Genomic DNA, 15,762 nt, shown 5'->3' with positions numbered 1-15,762 from the left:
ATTGAATAATTAAAACAAATTATTGTTAGCTAATCAAAGTCCTCTAGAGTAAGTTTTCTAGTGATTTAGCCCAGAACTTTGTCCATGGGCCTCATTTCCCCATTTAAAAATTATATCTGTGGCTTAATAAGTATACCAAAGGAAAACATACCAAACTGGCTGGTTGTTATGAAGCTAAGATTAAGCCAAGAATATGTAGGATAGGCATACTAAAAAGAGCTAACAGGTATTGAGCACTGTGCTTTGGGCTTTATAACATCTTTCTTAATATTTACAGTAACCCTATAAAATAGGTGACATTATTAACTTTATTTTACAGCCAGGGAAACTGAATCTGAGATAAAGATATACTCTTTCATTCAACACCTAATCCAAAAAGAACTAAGATTCAAATCATGGGCTTCCATTCTTCACAGCATATTATTTTAATGCCTGACCTCAGTATTCCCTATACTTTTAACATGGTACAGTAAAAAAAAAAAGAAAAGAAATTTTAAGTTAAATCTAGCAAGTTTCAATTATTAAAAATAAATATCTTCCAGACATGTCCAAAATTATTCTCTATCTACAATGACCTTCCTTTCTATGATCTACCTTTGAAATTTCTACTGATCTTCCCAGACCTGACTGAAAAGTTACCTCCTCTATGAAGTCCTGACAACCTTCCAAATAGAAGATTATTTTTCCCTCTTATATTCTATAATGACTTAGACACTCATTCTTTTTCATGACTTTCTTGTTTTAATGATTATAATAATTTAAATATGGTTGTTTATGAATTTCTTTTTTAGTCTAGTGAATCTTGGACCCCTTCAGGGAAAGTACCAAGTCTGATTTACCTTTTAATTTCCATAGGCTATGAAACATTAATAGATATTTGACAAATACTTGAATGAAAATACGAAAACACATAAAAGAACTAAAATGATCAATTTACATGAAGATGCAAAATTTATTTATGTAACTTGGATATTTAATATGTCTAAAGGTACTAGGAGGAAGTATCTTTAGATAAGCAGATTTCAAAGGGTTTTATTATATAAGTATTAATATTGATGTACTTAACTTCTTTTTCAATGTATCAATGATATTCTCCATTTATACCTACTTTCAAATCATGTAAATATTTCACAATCCTTACTGCCTCCATGACTTTGCTGGAAATGCCATCTCTACCTAAAATGACCCACCTCTCTTTTCTTCTGCTCACGCTAATAAAACCCACATCAGACTTTATATTCTCCAAGCAACCTTTCTCAATACTACCCAAGCCCAGTTGTTTTTCTTTCTGAGTTTAGATGTCAGTTTTCATAGGAGTATCCTGGGAGTGACAGCTGCCCATCATCTGGAGTTCTGGTAGCTGTGGGAAGCTGAATTCAGCATTACTGAACTCCTCTGAAAAGTGAGGGAACTTCCAGGGAGTCCAGCTACTACTTGTCCAGGAATCCAAGAGGTTGAGATGTGTAGAGTCAATTTTGAATGATCTTACAGCTGTACCATACCACAGTACCTAAGAGACTGTGGCACACATAATTCAATGCATAAATTAGTTTCTGAAGGGGTACATTCTTTGCAGGAAGTAACATACATTGGGTAAAATAATGTGCATAAACTGTATTGTAAACTGCAACTCAATTTTTCAAAAGCACAAATTACATCTTATTCCCTTGTTAACTCTCCTTAATTGTTTCCTGTTCTCTGAGTGTTCAATGCCAAACTCCTTAACATTGTCCTGCCTTAGTTTCAAGCTTCAAGTTCTTATCATTTCCTTCCTATGTTCTGGGCTTCGATGCATATTCTAAAGGAAATGCTACAAAGTTCATGAATAAGTCATGGTTCTTCAGGGCTCATGCTCTTCCTCCTATCTTGACTTTCCTTAGCCTCTCTTCTTTAGCTTGAATGGTCCCTCTCAAGACTCAGCTCAAAGCTTAACGTCTTAATGAAGTCTTTTCCCTTGTCTGTGAGCCCCACAACATCTGGTACTAGAAACTTCTGTTAAAGTGTCACTGTAGTGATTGTGCTATTGTTTTCTCTCCAAACTGTTAGCTCTGGAGAATGAAAAACTTCTCTTAGATTTCTCAGGTATCCCTAGCGCCTACCACAGTATTCAGATTTCATACATTTTTCTTTTGTTGAGAGATTATTAACAACAACAACAACAACAACAACAAACTCTAACAGAAGATAAATGAAATAATAAAATTGCTTCTCTATGGCCACATATAAAGCTGATAATTTAAAATTTTTAGGATAGCTCCAGACACTAAAATACAATGTTATAATGTGAAGTTTTGTGTCTTAAATGGTAACAAAGTCATCCAGTCAATTTTATTAAAGGTTTATTCTGGGTATTAAGCAGAGAATGTACAGCTCAGAATATCTCAGATTAAATCTCATGGAAGGCTTACTTCAAAAGCTTAATGCACATACTAGGATGCATTTGCTCAGTCATTTGTATTACAACCTACTGATAATTAAATAGAAATGCCCGTATGTGCCTAATCATAGAGATAGAAGTAATTGTTATAGGAAGTCAAAACAGCTAAGATGAGATTCAGTCTTAGGGAAATAGGTTTGTACTTTCAGTGCCATCAATTGGGCTAAAAGCAAGTATTTTCAGTCTGGTGGAATGGCTTATAAAAGGTAATAAACAAATTCTGCTCTTTTCATACATCTGAGCCTTAAGAAAGGATTCCCAGCATGTAAATTGGTTTTAGATAAATATCTAAACCCAGAGTTTTAAAACTAAACAAAAAGTCCAAACAATGGCTCTAAATGAAGATTCATATTTCCCTTCTGTAGTTTTATAATAGTGTTAGAATTGCCACATTAATCACTTAAAAGCTAGACATTAAAATCAAGACCCAATTACAGGAGCTGAAGAAACTGGGTAAGTGTGTGGGAAGAGAAAATGAAGAAAGGGATAGAAGGTGTTAAAGAGAAGTGGGAAGAGAAAATGAAGAAAGGGATAGAAGGTGTTAAAGAGAAAGAAGTGGGAAGAGAAAATGAAGAAAGGGATAGAAGGTGTTAAAGAGAAAGACAGATAAAGTAAATATAATTTCCTCAACAGATATTTACTGCCAAACACTGTTATTGGTTTCAGAAAACTGGACAGTTTAGGGTAGTGGGAAGGACAGCAGCTTAAATCATGGCTCTGTTCCATAGTAGCTATGTGACCACAAGTGAATTACTCAACTACCTTAACCTCCAATTACTCATGCATAAAATTAGTTTGATAATAATATCACTTTAGGGTGCTAATACATGTAAAGCACTTAGAAAATAGACATTTTAATAAGTCATATTTTTTTAAAAAATTCTATTTTAAGGAAAATCTGATACCATTATTCACTTGGTAAATCCCTTTTCTAGTTTTCTATTTTGCTCAAAAACAAATCCAAACTCGTATTTGGCTCTTCGGTTTCCTCAGGCTCCCCCTCTCTTGTGATGTCTCCACCCTCACCCTATGCCTCTTCTCTTTTAGCCCCTGTGTTTCACACTGACCAATGTTCTGCCCATTAAACAGGTAATTTAAGAATCTTGTATTTTTTCTGTCATAGACTTTTCCTCTGTCGGTAAGTTCCGTACAACCTTTCCTAATCTTCAGGTCCTTTTCAATGTTACCTCCACAGAGAGCCTTTCCTGGTCACCCTGCATAGGTGATGTCTGTCCTAAATATACATGCACTCATAATTCTCTATGATTGCATGGTGATTCTTTCCATTATTGTGCTTTCAAAACTCTAATTATATTTGTTTACTTGTGTGTTATCTGCCTCCCTAGCTACATTTTTAATCATCTTGCTAATAGAGACCAAGCATGCTTCTCTGAGTGCCCAAGAAATGTTTGTTGCATGAAGGGAAAGGAAAAGAGATGACAGAAAGGTATAGTAACATTTTTCTAAATGCTCTAGGGAGAAGTAGAACATTTTTCAGATAACAAATTAGTCAAAGGAGTAGTATTTAACCAAGAAAGAACATATACTGGCAGTATGAATTTTGAGCAATTATAGCAAAAAACACTTAGAGTAATTTTCTTTTAGTACAGAGAAGTAAAAATTAGATGAAGAACTCTGTGGCACATATTTAAAAAAAAATAAAGAAAATAACAGACACCAAACAGTACCAAAGCAAAAAAATTTTCTTACATAAATTTTGATAAGGCTTTCACAAACTTCACAGTAAAAAAACAGGAATTAAATCTGTAGCATAATTCCATTCTGTGCTACTTGCAGATTGTGCCCATTTAAGGAGAACCAGCTAACTTGGTTGTGCATGTTACTATTTTAAGCAAAATCTCACTTGCTTCTTATACATCAATGGTGGGAGTATGAAAGTTACAGTCTTTTCAGAAACTGTTATTTACTGATAACCACAAAACACACGTGCCACTTAACCTAACAATTCCACCTTTGGGACTTTGTCCTTAAATAACGTTACAAAATACCAAATGAGCTTTATACACGAAGACGTTTATTACCACATTATTTACAGCAATGAAATAGACTAATTATCCTAAAGGTATTGACCTAATAACGATCATGTAGCAAATAAAATTCTGTTTCCAAAGAGTTTGTAATGTTATGGAAAAACGCATGTCATATTTTTAGTGAAAATGAGTAAATTTAAATATTTACAATGGTAATTTCTATCTATTTATTTCTATTGGGAATTTTAACAAATTTTGAAAATGAGCATATACTACCATATCAGAGTTCAACCACATAAGCAGAACCAGTTCAATATATATATGTGGCATAAGCCAATCATATTAAATATACTTAAAATTCTCTATTTAAAGCCTAAAGCTAGCAAGGAGGGAAGATAGAGCAGGCTATAACCCCACAGACATGAACTGAAGCTTGTTATCCACAGGCAGACTGTCAGGAAGAAAGATCCAGGGGGAAGAGAGGGAAATTACAGGTGGCAGTTGCTGTTTGGTGTCTATCAACTCAGGGAAGGCCTATGTAGTCTTTAAAGAGCTTCCAATGGATTAAATCAGGCCCACCCCAAATAATCTCTCTTTTGATATCTTGAAGTGTATTAAGGATTTTAACTGTATCTTTAGGTCCCCTCACAGCAGTATCTAAGTTAGTGTTTGATTGAATAACTGGAGAAGATATGTGTTGGCTACAAAATGTGGCTGCCTCTCTTCCATCTTCTACCTCTTTTGGAAGAATATCCCTGTAGCCAACTCTAACTGGAAGTGTTCTAGGAAAGGAATGTTGGAGACTGTATTTCAGAGCTGCCAAGTTGACACTTCAGAAAGTTATCACATTCCCTTTATAAAGGAAAAAAGAAAAATGAACTGATTAAAATACTAATACCCATAATAGTAATAGAAATTAAAAAGAAGATACTGTTTATTGAGACCTACTATGTGCCAGTTAGTTGACATGTACAATGTCACTTATCCAATATTATAAAATATTTATAATTATTTTGTCTGATTCATCAGTTCGAATGAAAACTATGCAAGAGAGGAACTTGCTCTATCTTGCTCAGTGCTGTCTGTATTTCCAGTGCCCAGAAAGGGATCAGGCACTTAATAAATACTTGTTAAGTAAATAAGCAAACCAATCAACAAACAAATAAGTGTTCACATCAAGACTATGAAGTAATATATTCTCGTTTTATAAATAAGAAAATAAAAATTTAAATAGCCTTCCCTGGATATGAAACAAAATGTTAGAAACAGATTGCAAATCTGTAAGACTTTTGGTTCCAGAATCTGAGTTCTTTGTATCACACAACTCTACCCACTAAATGTATTTTATTCTTTCATAAACTCTCTTTATGAACTGTGAGATGTCATACAAATTAAGGAATCATCATCACTCATTGTATTGTCTGAGATAAGAAGAAGGACAGGGGACAGGAGGAGGGAAAGCATGAGTGGGTATACTTTTACCCATAGAGGAAAGACTAGGAAAGTAGAGATCAAGGGCTGTGGCAGGTGAGGTCAGTGGAAGGCCATACGGTCTGAAAGAGCCCCCATGGAGTAAGCCAGGCTCTAAGACAGACAAGATCAATGTGAAAATCAAATGCATTATCTTTGTTTACATCCCAGGTACTGGAGTGTGAGAGTCTTCGGCAAGCAAAGGAGCCAGGCTGTAAGTGATGGATGTCCCACTTAAATGATGCTTTGCAAGGCCTTCATCATGTACTGGCAGAAGAGTCACAAGAGAATAAATGACTTTCTTTTAAGTTCCAAGAACAGGACAGAGGAGACAGACAGTGTGAATGTCACAGTTCCCATTCAATTGATTTCTCAGCCGCTGATGCTAAAGAGCAGTCTCCAGAGGAAAGAGAAGGCTCACAAACACACCAACCCAAGGAAGTTTAAATTGTCTATAATGAAATACAACGATTTTATTTCTTCTATTTACTTTTGAAGAAAATTCTTTACCCATTATCCGCAAGTGGAACTAAATGACCAAAAAAGAAAAGAAGACAATTGGTCATTAATTTATTCCATAACTCTTATAGTTTCATTTTTCAAATTTTCCCTTTTAACACAAATGAGTTTCAGACTTAAACTTACACAACAGGGATGCCTGGGTGGCCCAGTTGTTAAGCATGATCCCAGAGTCCTGGAGTCGGGCTCCCTGCTCTGCTGGGAGCCTGCTTCTTCCTCTCCCACTCCCCTTGCTTGTGTTCCCTCTCATGCTGGCTGTCTCTCTGTCAAATAAATAAATAAAATCTTAAAAAAATAAAATAAATAAACTTACACAACAAAAAACACACTTGTTTGTTTCTTTTAGTTAAGCTTCCCATTAATTAAATCAAATATATTAAACGGCAAATTCATAAACCACCAAATATAGTGAGAAAATATTTGGAATGCATAAATATTAGGCATTTACTCATCCTTTACTTCCTGTAAAAGTGGATTTTCTTATGCACACGAGGACTCATTTCCTGACTTTAAAGTTTAGAGAAAAGTAAGGAGTGAGGAGAATAGCAGCATTTCAACAAAATATAAAATATAAAAAATAACTGTAGATCTTTGAACAATCTGAAACCTCTCAGGGAAACTAGAATTCAAATTACACAAAAGAATTATTAAAATAAACCTTATCAGAAACGCATTCAGTCAAAATGAACAATCCCTGCCTATGAAAAGTTAATCATCAGTTACAAAGAAGTTAAGTCCCTAGGTAAGGAGTGGGTGAATAACTACAAAAGCTAGAGAAAGAAAGTTGTTTGAAATAGGACTTCTTCTGTGACATATTCTTCAATTCATTCATTCATCTCTTTGATATTTCAGTATTTATTGAGAATCTATGCTGAGCCATGTACTGTTTCAGGAGTTGTTGAAATTAATTGGTTAGAAGACTAAGGTTGCTGGTTTCAAGTAGTTAGTAGACTGGAGAGTCATGTGAATAAGGATTCTCAATTCCACCAAAAATAAGTGGTGTCATAAAATAATCAATGAGTGCTGCTGTGGACTCACAAGGAGAGACACCTCAACTCTTTTCGGGATTTTATACAAGTTTTTCAGAAGAGGTGATGCCCAAGGCAAGGCTTGAACAAAACAGCAGGAGTGAGCAAGATGAGGATGGCAAAAGCAGAGATGGCTAAGTAGGAACAGCAAATACACAGACAGACAAGACACAACAAATCTTGGATCAATATCAAAAGTCAAAAAAAGTTTAATGTGATGAGAGGAAGAAATTGGTTTTAGGGAAAAATGAAGAAATGAGCAGGGACTAGATCATGAAGAAATTTGTAATCCAAGATAAAGCATTTCATTCTTATTCTAAGAGCAATGGGGAAGTCATTTAATTATTTTAATCAAGGGAACGGATCTCTCAATACCAGGGGGATGTTGTAGTTTCAGTATCTGGTCATTAGCTCAGATTTCAACAGGATATGGGAGGGATGTGTTAAGAAACGTCCCTAAATAAACCCATTCCTCTCCCTAATTCTGGGGCTTTCCTTTGAGAACCTGCATAAAGTGAGAGTAAACTCAGATTCACCATTCGGAGAAGTCCACTGTAATGACTGCTAAGAAGTCTGTAGAACACACACTCACATTAAGAGTACACAAATACAGATCTATTACCAGGCTTGAAAGAGAAAATTGTAGACATACGTCAGTACTCCAAAGAGTTCAGTGAGGCCAGTTGCTATACCTTTACCTAATTGGCTTTGGAATTCTATTCTAACAAACTCCAATTTTTAAATTGTGAGCTAACAGATTGGACAATACCATCAGGACATTTGTCTATATTTATACTGTAGTAAGAACTTATTCATCAACTTGTGAAGCCACGTTCTCCTGACAGCATCTCTGTTATATAATTTCTGTATTGAGGTGGATATGTGAGCTCTAAGTAGTCTATATCCAGAGTCCTTGAGCTGCTCTATTAAATTAAGTTGTCCTTAATTCTAAACATTCTGATCCCTGACAACAACTAACCTGATCTATCCCTTTTTGCAGCTGATGCTGCCTACACACTCCTTCCTCTTTATATTCAGTCTGAACCTCTATTACAGATCATTCCACATTGCATTAAAATCACCACCTCTTTTGACATCTGCCACCCCCACTGGACCACAGGGTGCTAGAGGGCAAGGGCTGCATCTCATTCAGAGTAGAGGCCCAAGAAATGGCAATTGAGTATGTCATCAAAGAGCAGGAGGAGTGGAAAATCAGGGTGTCCAAGTAAGGTGAGACCCATCAGAAGTGGCAGACTTTGTACCTGTTTGTCCCCAGAAGTAACATGCTCTTCCTGAGGGCACTTGCCACATCTCTGGTGCCCCAAAGCTCTTTATATCCTGCCCATCCCATTCTGAAGGTAAGCTATACTCCTCACCACTCTTGCTACTTTCCCCGATCCCTGGAATGACCTCTTTCTGTTCTCAACCCACTTGCCTCTTCTTTTCTGTTTTGGCTTCATGGTTCAAGAAATCAGCTAAAGCTTCAGCAGCCTCCAGGCACTTTCCTCTGATTCTATAATCTGACCACTGCAGATGATATGGACATCAGGTAAGTCATAGTGAGGGAGAAAATATTTGAAAATAAATGTCTGATAAAGTAGGTTTTGCTATAATGTATGAAGAACTATACAACTGATTACTTAAAGACAAGCAACCCATAAAAGGAATGGGGTAAATGACTGAAAGAGGAGTATGACTTCAAGGGCCCTGTTGATTTTCTACTTCTTTATTTGGGTGCTTGTTTTATGGGTATTTTTCCTTTGTGAAAATTCACTCAGCTGTTCATATGTAATGTGTGCATTTATGGTTTGTACATTAACCTTTAACAGAATTGCATAAAATGAAAAGGAAAAAATACTTCCAGACAGAAAATTACCTAGTGAGTCCTGGTCTACAGACATTCAAAAAAATTTTTGGGGGTGGAAAAGGTAGATGATTTATTGATATAAGTACTTAATAAATAAATTTCATCCAAATTTCTAAAGATATACCCATGGGAATCACACTTATGTTACTAAGATTTGCACTCATTACTCTCTTTCCAAAAAATCAGTACACAAAGATGCAAAAGAATTTACTTCTGTTTGGTTCTACTTAATTTACAACCACTGTTTCAAATGTTATTTCTTTTAAGTTGACACTTGGCATTGGTTGGTTTTATATAGTTGCTGGGTTTAATATTCAAAATCAGCAAAAAAATTATGAATGCCAATTAATGTGGTAATAATTGTCCGATTTAAACACTTTCTATTGAATTCTAATAGTAAATATTTAGGGTGCTACTTCTTATCTTTTCAAAATGAGAAAACGGAAGCTAGTGGCACTTAAGTAACTTGCTATTAAATTCAGGCTCTTCAATTCTAACAATAATCTTACTTCTACTTCAAAAAATGGGAATAGGAGTGGTACAGGAAGATTCCTGTCTATCTACACCAGTTTGTTTTTATGTCAGTTTGTTTCTTTCAGGGCCCCAAAGAAGGGCTCATGATCTCTTGCAATGGGGGTACGTGACCTATTACAGTTGGCTGATGACATCTGGAGAAGCTGGCCCAAATTTCTTGAAGAGCATAAAACCTCTTTTGGGTTCAGGAATGGACCTACAGGATTCATTGTCCTTTTATACTGTAAAATTTGCACTCTATAAAATGACTAAGACTTTTTATGACCTAACCTCATTTTTTTTCTCTATCTCTATATCTCACACAAAATACTATTAGGGTATCTGTAGGTGTATTTATTGACTTCTAGAGGATTGATGAAAAGATATTCCAGGTTGACTTATAGGCACAAGGTTCATACAAGCAAGAAGCAGAAGTGTGTTAGAAGGAGCATAAATTTAGGAGAAAAGCATAATTAAAGAACCATTATTTAAGGAGTTCTTAACATGTGTCAGGTACTTTAACTGTATTATCTTATTCTCACAATATATTGAATATCTACCTTGCACTCTGGCAACTAATCTTGAGCCAAATGTCTCACAAGTTCATGGAATGAAGCCATTCACATCACATCAATTTCAGAAAGGTTCTTTTGGTGACTCAGCTGTCATGTGAAACCTTCCCCAAAAACAAACTCTCTTCATTTCATTCCTCTTACATATCCCTTCCCTGTCAAGGGAACTAGCTTAATCCTAGGCAGGGCTCAATGACTGAAAGAAGATTCTGACTTATATCCAAAGGATATTCTTTCTTCCCTTACTCTAACACCTCTTCATCTCTTCTTCCTGAAACAGAGCCATTTCTATCCTTTCTCCTCAAATCTGGGTCATAGACTGTCTTTGCTTGATTTACTTCCTTCATTATACTTTATTACTTTCCTGTTATAATTAGTAGGGTCAGGCAGAAGATTTATTTTTCAAGAAATAGCTGATCTAATTTACAATCAGCTCTTCCTCACACCTGCTTAGTCCAACTCTTGTGACTTCCGTTTGTTTACAGTGATTCTGAGGGGTCCTTCCTGTTCCTACTAGAGTTTTAACTTTTTTCAGGCTTATTAACAGTTCTGTATATTCATCCCTTCTATGTAAACACATATACAGAAAATACATACCTAAACTTTTAGTGTTGTACATAACAATGACAACCGAAAATAATGAACCTTGACAGAAACCTGCAAACTAAATTCTATATTTCCCACTTTACATATATAGTAATTGAATGTAGAAGTAAACAAAGCTGACTAAGGTCACACAACTAGCAAGTGGCAAATTCAGAATTCAAAATTAAGTTTCTATAGAGAACCCAAATCCTGGGCATTCAACCTTATCACTTTAGTTACAAATAGACTCTAACATTGTACGTGGACTTGGCCTTTGTATTTATTTTGCTGAGCTTCAATTTCCACATTTTTTAAAATGAAAACCTTAACATTTTCTTTACATATGTTACTTTCTTACTGTGAAAATTAAAGTTTTGTATGTTTCACAATAGCATAATAGGCAAAAACAATATCCAAATATCATCTACTATCCTATTATCCTAACCCATCTATTATCCTAACCCCCCTTTTAAACTTAATGTTCACATCCCACTATATTGTTTAATTATTGTTTTAGCCAGATTTTTTTTTTGTAATCCATACTAAAGTTTCTGTCCTAAAAATCTGAACTGTTAGAGAAATTCCCAGTGACAAACATTTAAGAGATATGAAAAATATCTTTAACTGGAATTACAGTCCCTGGGGATTTTACAATTATTTTTTCTTCTAAAGGATTTTCCTCAGTTCTGCCACGTTAAAAGATGAATGAGTGGATGATTAGTTGATGTGCTTTTCTTCTAAAAACTCCTTTAAAAATTACAGCCTGAAAAAAAAATCAATGCCTTGAATCATTGTCAGTTATGTATAATATCAAGCAGTAGGTAGCTAGAGTAATTGAAAAAATTATGCACATCATTCTGTGCCTGTTGGTAAGCCATGTTGGACGTCCTAAAGTTGAAAAAGACTGAACCTGAAATTATCAGCAGTGGGCCATTATAAAGAAAATAAATTTTGCTTTTTCTTTATCTTGTTTAGTATTTGGTCATACTCATGCCTGGCAGAATAATTCATTATATTTTAATGACCTACTGAAGTAAAAAAAAAAAAAAACACATAGAGGTTAAGGAGATACATATGAGACAATCATTTTAGAATAAGCATTAGTATTTATTATCTTTTAAAAAATAAGATTACTTTCTCATTCATTTTTACAAGTTATTTAATGAATACTGTGTTGTGAAATAATAAGAAATAAAGATATTTGTCTCTGTCCCTGATTCCTATTAATATTTGGTCTTTGACCCCAGTTCCTAGTGAAACCTTTAATTGCTTAGGTGGTAAGAGTGCCTGACACAGAAATCCTGGGTGATAGAAGTATCTTTGGCATTAATGAGGTGACTCTTGGTGGTAGGCTCTTGGATGGGAACTGGTCACCAGAAAGAACAAGTCATGATTAGAAACATACTCCCTATTCTGTGGAGAGAGAAGGGGGCTAGAAATAGTTAATAATTAATCATGCCTAGGTGATGAAGCCTCCATAAAAATTCAAAAGTACAGGGTTTAGAGAGCTTCCAGGTTGGTAAACAACTTCAGGTACAAGGAGGATAGCACAACCAAACTCCATAGATACAGGAGCTCTTGGACTTGGGAACCTTCGAGACCTTGCATTATGTATCTCTTCATTTGGCTGTTTATTTGTGTCATTTATAATATCCTTTATATTAAATCCACAATAGTAAATAAACTTTTTTCCTACATTCTCTGAACCTCTCTAGCAAATTACTGAACCTGAGGAGGAGGTTGTGGAAATCTCCAATTTGTAGCCAGGTTGGGCAGAAGGCTGTGAGTAACCTGGGAACCCATTATTTGTGATTGGCATCTGTAGTGGGAGGTAGTCTTGTAGGATTGAGCTCTTAATCTTATGGTGTCTGTCCTAACTCTAGGAAGTTAGTGTCAGAATTTCTCAGTGTGGAAAACTGGTATCAGAAGTGGTGTGAGTGTGAGTAGAGAAAAATAGTGAATTTTTCCCAGACACACATAAAAAGAACTGAGATATTCACTCAATGAGATGTGTATTTTCTGTACTTCTCTTGCTATGCAACTTGTGTGCATTCATCAAGGCTTATCATAAGTGCCACTTCCTTCAGAAAGTTTCCTCGATGCTGACAAATAAAAGCAAATGAATTCTTGTGGCATTTTCTCTTTTACTCTCTTTATTCTTTTTTATTCTTTTTACATGGAGATTAAACAACACACTTCAAATATAACATTGGTCAAAAAAGAAATCTCAACAAAACTTAACAAATATTTTGAACAAATGAAAATGAAAATACAGCTATTAAAACGAGTAGGATGCAGCTAAGAAGTACTTAGAGAGAAATTTATAGCATTAAATGCATATATTAAAAAAGAAGAAAGATCTAAGAGCAATAATCTAAGTTTCCACTTTAGAAAATTAGAAAAAGAACAGCAAATTGAATTTAAAGGAATCAGAGTAAAATAAATAATAAGAATTAGAGTAGAATTAGCAGAGTAGAAACACTCTTTTAATTTCAGTTAAAGTTGAAATAGGAAATCAATAAAGAAAATCAATGGAACCAAAAGCTGGTTCTTTGAAAAGCTGATTCTTTGAAATGATCTGTAAAATTGATAAGCCCGTAGCCAGGCTAACTAAGAAAAACAATGAGAGGACACAACTAAAAATGAAAGAGGGGTCATCACTACAGATCCTATGGACATTAACAGAATAATAAGGAAATACTATCCCCACAAATCTAGTAACCTAGATGAAGTGGACCAATTCCTTGAATGACAAAAGCTGCCAAAACTCAAACAACAAGAAATAAACAATTTAAATAGGCCTATGTCTATTAAAGAAATTATATCAATAGTCAATAACCTCCCAAAACATTAAGCACCAGGTCCAGATGTGTTCACTGTTGACTTCCACCAAACATTTAAGAAGGAACTTATACCAATTCTCTATAATCTCTTTCAGAGGACAGAAGCAGGGGAATTACTTCCTAAGTCATTCTCAGAGGCCTCTAAGAGGCCAGCATTACCCTAATACCAAAAGCAGACAAAGACATTAGAAGAAAACTACAAACCAATATTTCTCATGAACATAGATGCAAAAATCCTCAACAAAATATTAGCAAATTGAATCCAACAAATAATAAAAATGAATTATACATCAAGACCAAGTTACATTTATCCTAGGTATGCAAGACTAGTTTATCATTCAAAAGTCAATTAATGTAATCCATCATATCAACAGGATACAAACAAAAACATCACATAAGCATGTCAATAGATGCAGAAAAAACCTTTGACAGAATCCAACACCCATTAATAATAAAAATTGTCAGTAAGTTAGAAATAAAAAGTAGCTTCCTCAACTTGTTAAGAACATGTACAAAAACCCTAGAGCTAACATCATACTTATTGATGAGAAACATGAATCTTTCCCAATAAGATTGGGAACAAGGCAAGGATGGTCCCTCTCAACACTCCTTTTCAATATTGTACTGGAAGTTCGAAGCTAAGGCAGTAACACCAGATAAAGGAAATACGGTATATATGATTGAGAAGAAATAAATAAACTGGTTTTGTTCACAGATGAAATGATTATGTAGAAAATTTGAAAGTATTGACCAAAAAAAAAAAAGTATTCAAATTAATAAGCAATTTTAGCAAGGTTACCAGAAGTACAGTCAGGATACAAAACATTATGAATACATAATGTTTCTGCAGAACCCAAATTAATATAACCAGAATTATATCAAGCAGTAATTGAAAAGTAATGAAGATTGGTATATTGGTTACTCCATTTCTACAAAACAACCCTCAAGTTTAGTATCTTAAACCAGCAATCATATATGTAGCTCATAATTCTGCTTGACAATTTTTCTGGTCTAGACCAATCTTAGCTGGTCTCAGTTGGGCTTGTGAATAAGTCAGTGAGTTGGAAGAGGATTAGCTGGTCCTGGATATATTCGCTGACATTTATGACAGTTGGCTGTCTGTCTGTTGGAGCACTGGTGGTGAGTAGACCAAGTGGCACTCATCATCTAACACAGTAGCCATGAACTTTCTAAGACTTCTTCAAAAATAAAGACTTTTTTTCAGGTCACTTCCACACATAGATTCTACAAAAAAATTTTTTTTAGGTACCTTTGAACTTCAAATATAAAAAGATGATAATGTAACATCTTTTTTTCAAGGTAAATTTTCCATTATATTCTTAGCAAAAAAAAAAAAATCTTGCCTTCATCCATCTCAAGTGGGTCTTTACTTTCTAAAAACAAACAAAAAAGCCTACACTAACACCAATGCTTCAATACAGTTTGAAAAAGTTGAGAGAATCAAAACCAGCCATTGTCATGAAGGTTAACAAGATATTATAGAAAATGGCACATGACACATGCAAAGATTTAATAGACCAGAAAGCAGTTTAAAATCCTGACACGATCAAATCTAAAGTAAGAGAATAACAGATCTATTAGAATGAAAATGTTAGGCTATTTCTGGCTATCATCTAAATGTTAGAATCTTCAAAATTACATGAGAAGTTTATTTAAAAACAAACAAACAAAGGGGCCTCTAGGTGGTGCAGTTGGTTGGGCTTCTGACTCTTGGTTTAGGCTCAGGTTGTAATCTCCTGGTCCTGGGATGCAGCCCTATGTCATCAGGCTCCATGCTCAGGGAGGAGTCTACTTGAGTTTCTCCCTGCCTCTCCCTCTGCCCCTCCCAACCGTGCTTTCTCTCTCTCTCAAATAAATAAATCTTAAAAAAAAAAAACTATAAAAAACATACACAGCTCTTCAACTCCCTTTTCTAA

Source organism: Ursus maritimus, unplaced genomic scaffold (assembly GCF_017311325.1).
Source record: "Ursus maritimus isolate PB19 unplaced genomic scaffold, ASM1731132v1 scaffold_16, whole genome shotgun sequence".
Taxonomy (NCBI): Eukaryota; Metazoa; Chordata; class Mammalia; order Carnivora; family Ursidae; genus Ursus; species Ursus maritimus.
The sequence above is the reverse complement of the archived record's forward strand: the minus strand, read 5'-3'. Positions refer to the sequence as shown.